Genomic DNA, 6,000 nt, shown 5'->3' with positions numbered 1-6,000 from the left:
TTTAAAATAAATATATTATATTTTTCAGCCTTGTCCGTTATTGATTTCCTTTAAAATTATCCTGCCGAGAGACTAATCCACTGAACTATTGAATTGGCAGTTCGAGCCATAAGCTAACCCTTTAAAATCGAACAGTAATAATCATTTTTTATGAAAATATTTTCATTAAGAGTGCCTTTGAAATACGTTTTCTTTTTTGTATATGAAGTGGTTGCCATCTTTATTTTCACACAACATACTTGGTAAAATATTACTTCTTCAAAGATTATTTTGTAATATAAAATTTGTAGTATTGCCAAGTTCATCCGTTTTTCTAAATTGGATATAAAGCTTATTAGCGATTTTATTTTAATATTTTTTGCTCATATATATTTAAACAAATCATTGTAATTGGTCAAATTGTAAAATACGATTTTCTTATTAGAAGTATTTTGTTATGTAGTATAAACTTAATATCTATGTACAGGGATTTTTATTATTACAAATTTACATGGTAATATTATATTTATTATTATTAAGTGATATTAATTATATATATAAATTTTATTGAAAAAACAAAATATATTTTTTGTAAAAATAAGATTATATTATAATATATTGGATTAATAATTATAATTATTTTTACAAGTTTCCGATTTTATTTAATTTATATTTATAAAACTTACTGTATCAAATATTCATTTTTTAATTAACTATAAAATGTAATAATGATCTAGTTAAACAAAATTTAAAAATATTTAATTATTAAATTCAAAATAATACATTTTCTATTATATTAATCATAAAATTACTATTATATTAATCAAAATAAATAAGTTTATTCTAAAACAATTATAATTTATTTTTAAACCGAAAGTTTAATGCTAATTAATTTATAGAAAAATCCTTAATTTCATAAACATAGTATTAGTATCAAACTGGATAAATAGCTAAATTAATTGATTTTATTAAACAAAATGTTTACAGTTAGCAGATACACATATTTAATAGTACAAATGATAGCAATTACAATCATAAAAGTATTAATTTATAAATATTTTATGAAAAATTTGTAATAGCTTTTGCTATACTCATTGCCAATCTCATAAATATTTTATGTACACTTTTTTTTATCTTTTTTTCTGTTTTGTCATAAAAAAATTAGTAATTTGATATTTACTATTTTACAAAGGAAATTTTATATTTTTATATAATTTATAAATATTTATTTTAAATCAGTCATTCGATTATTTATAAGAATCATTAATTCTTATATAATAGGTATGTAACTACATTATTGATTAGACGAATAGAATAACTTGGTGTACAATGTTATTTATAAGAAAGAAATTTCGACATATTAAACAAAAAGTTAATTATTTTTCATCTTAAGCAGAATAATATGATTGATGGGTTAAATTTTACAATAGTTCAAATAATCTCTTCTATCTCATTTTATTTAGAGTAAAAATTGAGGCCACTACTCTAACCCCAAAATTAATGGATCCCAGATACAGAGGTTGTAAAGTCCTTCAAATCTGCATTTCGAGACTTAAAAATGTTATTGAAATATTAAAAAACGGTTACATACGTAATTCAGAAAAGTGCGTATGCTCTGAAAGTAACAGATAATCATACACAATCATGAAAATAATATAAAAACTAATACAATGCGTAACGTGCCTGAACCACGCGGTGATGTATTATTCAAAATTGATTTAAGCACAAACCATAAAGCCATAAGACTGTGATCGATAAGTAAACAGATGCAATCCAGTAGCAGAGTAATTAGGTGAACGGCGCTGCAACTCTTTGAAGTAGGAAGATCAAAAGAATTAACAAATTGGTAAAAATAGATATTTAATTATAAATACTTTTACTTCATGTTTCTAGTAGTATTTGTATTATATACAAAACTTTAAAAACTATTCAAATTAATTTTCACAATAGATATGTCTGTTTACATATACAAATTTGTCTTTTTATACACTAAATATAAAATCATTAGTTCTGTTGCATTTAATATTTAAATTATTCATATTTTGTTTTAATGAATCAAAAAGATTTTTGTATAATAAGTAATCAAGATAGTAAATGATAATTTAACAGAAATTCAATAGAATTAGATGTTGGATTGAAATATTTTATGTATTTATATGTTAAATTCAATTTTAAATTGAACGTTATAAAAATTTAAATAAACATTAATTTTAACTAACAGAGAAAATGAATTAGTAGCATTTTTTTGAAGGAAGCACGCGACAAGCCTCGCTCATAGTGAAAACGCCATGGCACGGATCACGGTCTGTCTTAGCAAAACAGCGTATTCAACAGGCTTGTTGGCCATTGTAAATACATCATTCAGCCAGACTTTACGGCTGTAAATTAGTTACTCAGTTACGTCAATATAGTGAAGCTATTATAATCAATAGACGTTCAATTCTCAAGTACGCAATAATTGAAAGCAGTTATGAGTGCTGACTGCATTACAAGAACATATACGACTACAAGAAGCGCAATATCTAGGTACTCGTTACAAGATCAGGCAAGGCAACTACATCTCTATGAGTACCAACAAAAGGCCAAAAAGACCCTCCTGCTAATGTGCAACTAGCACGCAGGTAATAAGACACAATGTGCGACGAAGAAGGCCAGCAAGACCCTTCTAAAAGGAAATAAGTAGTCAATAGCCAATAACCAATAATTTTTTTCAATGCAATAAAACATCTGGCAAGTAACATCGTAAAATTTGTATTTAGATTTCAAAACTTTCTTGCTCGAAATTATCAAGCACTAGTGTCATAAAACATCTGGAAAAACAATACAATAAACACGGGAAAAACCCATAGTTAGACATCTGCATTTTCGTTCCGCTCGGTAACTACTTCAAGCATTACGGCAAGCGGACCTTCCTTCCCCTTCCCGCTGTCAACAAGTTGTAATGCTGTCACCAGATGCGTCGGCGAAGCCTCCCTTTCCGCTGCCCACAAGCTGTCGCATGCGGCAGCAGCAATGAGAGGTCTTCTTGTCATGAAGACCAAGAGACGACTAGGCCCTTAATTAGCTCTGAAGCCACAAGTCAAGTCAAAGGTTCAAATCAAATTCATGGTCAGCAAATGTATTTAAGGGGCGCATTTTTCAATACTCATCACTCTTGATATTCCATTCTTGAGATAACTCTTGATAGTACGCGCTCGATATAGTATACTCTTGATATAGTTCATACTCAGTTAAGTGTCTAGTGAAAGTCCATTAACGCTGTTACGGGAACAGTAGTTACAAGTCCTGGAGGAACGACGACATACATCGTATAGCCATTAACGCAGTTCAAGAAACCGTCGTTACATGTTCAAAGGGAGCGACGACAATCCGCATTTCAGAGTCCGGAGACGAGTCAACGATTAGTCTTCGTAAGTAGTATTATTACTACAATAATTACATATATATTGAGATTCAGAGTATTACATCGACAAGCACCTAAGGGCGAAGAAGCTCCTCCTAGAACGACAGTGCGGAATAGATTCCAGTACGCATCGTCAAGTTCGCGCCCGAAAAAGGGGCGTCCCTTTTGGCAATCTTCACCTTAGTTCAAGCTCGGACGCTTATGAAATTAAACACCAAATAGCACGAGTGTTGACGAATCAAGTTCGTGCCACTCTGTGGTAACATTCAGTCATTACGCTGCATTCATAACCTCAACCACACACGTGCTCATTCAAACAGCGCTAGTGTCGACGAACGAAACTTCGCGCCATTCGACATTCGTATTCAAACCATCAAGCTGCGTAGATGAGCATACGTTTTCCACCGCAAACACATCACTTCCACCACAAGAATTATTTTCATAATTAATAATAGTATTACTAGTCAACCTTGTCGTCAATAAATAACAGAATAAAACGTAAATACTTCAACCACATTTATATTGTATTATTATAAAAATCCCTTCTACTTGTGACCTTTCATTGCTACCACACAACACCCGTGGTCTCTGAGTTCTCAACGGCATCAATTTGTATCCGTCGAACCGGACTTGATAAAACAAGTCGGAACGGCGAATTACATTTTGTACAGCCACCAAGGACCTTCTAAAGGAAAATAAGACTACACGTGCAGCCAACACAGTCTCGTCAGTGAGTAGAACTCAATACGTTACCATTACATGGTATTACACAAAAAAGTACCGAAGATTGACGACCTATTACTTCTCAGTGTAATAACTTACCATCAAGCACACTACGTCAAGAGGTACCGGAGATTTACAACCTCCAACCTCGACTTGCAGTGCTTGCTACCTCCACGTATAAACCACTAAGGAATGGCAAAATCGGAGCGATTCACACTAGCAACTTAGAATCATAATTGTATATTTGTAAAATAAAACTCAATAAATAGCACGAAAAACAATTTTTATTTATATATCTTAAGATGTATTTTTACTTTATGCTTCCTTTAAATTACTCATATAAAACATCAGTTTAACCGTACGGCATACATGTAAATATTATATATTACTATTATTTCGCTTCTTTTATTTATTATTGAAAAATATATTATTAAAATTTGGTGCTATTCTTAATAAACTTCTTTGACTAAATACAGAATAATCATTTTTTAATTTATTTTATTTAATATTAATTATATATAACATTAAATATATTTGTTTTTTAATCACTCGTAAATTTGTTTAATTACATATTACACCGCGTGTATATTATCATATTATTAACCTTATAAAATTTATTTATTTGACATCATAGATTCCATACTTTCTTTAATTTCCTAATAATTTAATTATTCTTTCAATTCAATATTATTTATTCAATCTTTTTTATTAATTTTTATTAATTTATATCAGTTAAATATAAAATTGTTCGAAATTGAATGCTTGCTTTTTGGCTCGAACTACCAATTCAATAGTTCAGTGGATTAGTCTCACACCGTAGCGATTAAGGGGTAAAGGCTAGTGGAAGGGCTGAAAGTATTATGGAATATATATTTTGAATGAAGATATTGTTTTATTCTGATTTTTGAATTATTATAATATTGCAGTTTGTTGGTTGCGTCAAGTAAGAGAGAGGGGAGATATTCTATTGCAGTGGTGAGGGTGCTTCCTTGCGTCCTTGGTTGTCGTTGATGCTATGGAAATTACTTTGGATGTTGAGTATTGAGATTATGCTGATGTTGTAAAGGTCACCATGTGAAATCGACCATGCTCATCAATAAGCATGGGAAGATAGTGATGGTAATGGTAATGGTAATAGTAATCAATGATGCTTCGTAGGGAGAGTAAGCATACTTAAAGGGGGAAAATTCTGTAGTCTCTGGTAGTGGTTATGTAAATCGACCACACTCCAAAGGGAGAATGGGAATATTAGAGTTAGTCACACGCGAAGATTAAATCATAAACAGGTAGATAGTTATAGTCGACTATTTGAGAAACTATAGTCTGACCTTGACAATGTAAGTACATGTAGGGGGGTGAACGTACGATCTCTAGCCTGATCGGCTTGAAAGGGCGTATTGCGTCACCAGTCTTGACTGGCTGTATTCTAGCGTTGATAATGTAATTACATGTAGGGGGTGAACGTACGGTCTCCGGCCTAATCGGCCTGAGTAGCGTATTGTAGCGTATTGTGCGAGCCTTTGTAGGCTTTATACGTGGCGTGATTCGAGCGTGGATGACTAGCTTGTACGAATAATAAAAGGATGTACCTTATGAACTACCGACAGTACATGTTAAATGGCTGCGTGCCTGGCGCACCTTGTTGGTTACAATTCCAATGGCTTCACTGTTAAATTGCTAACCTGTTGTAGCACATTTTCATAATAACGCACGTATGTTTTTTAGATTGATTGTCTGATATGCGGCTAAGTTTCGCGCGGTCACAAGTGATAATTGATACTGTATGTATGTGAAAATGCATTAATTAATAATAACCGATGAATGAGCGAGGTATAGAATTATAGTGAGCCACGGTGCATGGCGCGCTGCTCTTAAATATTCGCGTGGTAGCTTGC

The sequence above is a fragment of the Ceratosolen solmsi genome, unplaced genomic scaffold (assembly GCF_000503995.2).
Source record: "Ceratosolen solmsi marchali unplaced genomic scaffold, CerSol_1.0 scaffold108, whole genome shotgun sequence".
NCBI lineage: Eukaryota > Metazoa > Arthropoda > Insecta > Hymenoptera > Agaonidae > Ceratosolen > Ceratosolen solmsi.
This window is presented reverse-complemented; position numbering follows the sequence as displayed.